The sequence below is a fragment of the Crocuta crocuta genome, unplaced genomic scaffold (assembly GCF_008692635.1).
Source record: "Crocuta crocuta isolate KB4526 unplaced genomic scaffold, BGI_CrCroc_1.0 scaffold1468, whole genome shotgun sequence".
NCBI classification, from domain to species: Eukaryota; Metazoa; Chordata; class Mammalia; order Carnivora; family Hyaenidae; genus Crocuta; species Crocuta crocuta.
Genome location: NW_027531991.1, coordinates 161,120 through 162,026, shown reverse-complemented (window position 1 = coordinate 162,026; position 907 = coordinate 161,120). Strand labels below are relative to the sequence as shown.

General features: G+C 46.9%; 1 protein-coding gene across 1 annotated transcript in view; it reads right to left on the bottom strand.

Moving 5' to 3' along the window:
* Positions 1-907, bottom strand: part of PDK3 (pyruvate dehydrogenase kinase 3) — a 148,276-nt gene that overhangs the window by 11,726 nt on the left and 135,643 nt on the right. The window lies entirely within an intron of this gene.

Sequence of the window (907 nt, the reverse complement as noted above, 5' to 3'; positions counted from 1 at the left end):
AGAAATGGTAATTTTTAAGTGCATGGTTCAGGGGCCTCAAGTACAGTGACAGTCCTGCGCATCCAGAGCTCGGTCGTCTTCCCAACGGAAACTGTCCCCGTTAAACACTAACTCCTCATTCCCCCCTGCCCTTGGCAATCACCGTTCTACCTTCCATCTCTACGAACCTGACTTTTCTAGGTGTCTCACCGTGAGTGCAATCATACCGTATGCGTCCTTTTCCGCTGCATGGACAAACCACGTTTTGTTTTCCCTGACTGGTCATTTTAACTTAGGTGTTTTTTTTCTTCCAGATTCAATCCACCCACAGACCTTCTCTAAACACTCTCCTCTCAATCTCTATAGATGATGATAAATTGCGAAGTTTACTTTTTAAAAATCAAATCCATGGCAGGACATACCTTGCTCACTGCTAATAACAGCCCCACAGGACGAGGGCTCCTAGGACATGGGCACCTCTCTGGGAATGGCTACTCGGGCTGCCCAGTTCTTGCTGCCCTTCCCGTCTGGAGTGAAAAAGCTGCTGCAACCTTTCTTTCTTTAAAAAACTCTTTTTTAATGCCTATTTATTTTTGAGACAGAGACAGAGCATGAGCAGGGGAGGGGCAGAGAGAGAGAGGGAGACACAGAATCTGAAACAGGCTCCAGGCTCTGAGCTAGCTGTCAGCACAGAGCTCGACATGGGGCTCGAACCCATGAACCGTGAGATCATGACCTGAGCTGAAGTCGGATGCTTAACCGACTGAGCCACCCAGGCGCCCCCAACCTTTCTTTCTTTAGAGATTACTTTGCTTTTCCAGTGAGGGGGAAAAAAAACCCCACAAAGATCTGGCTAAAGGTATCATTGGGCTGGTACATTCTGGGGAAAAATCAGATACTTTGTAATAGAAGTAAAAGTAGGAAATTA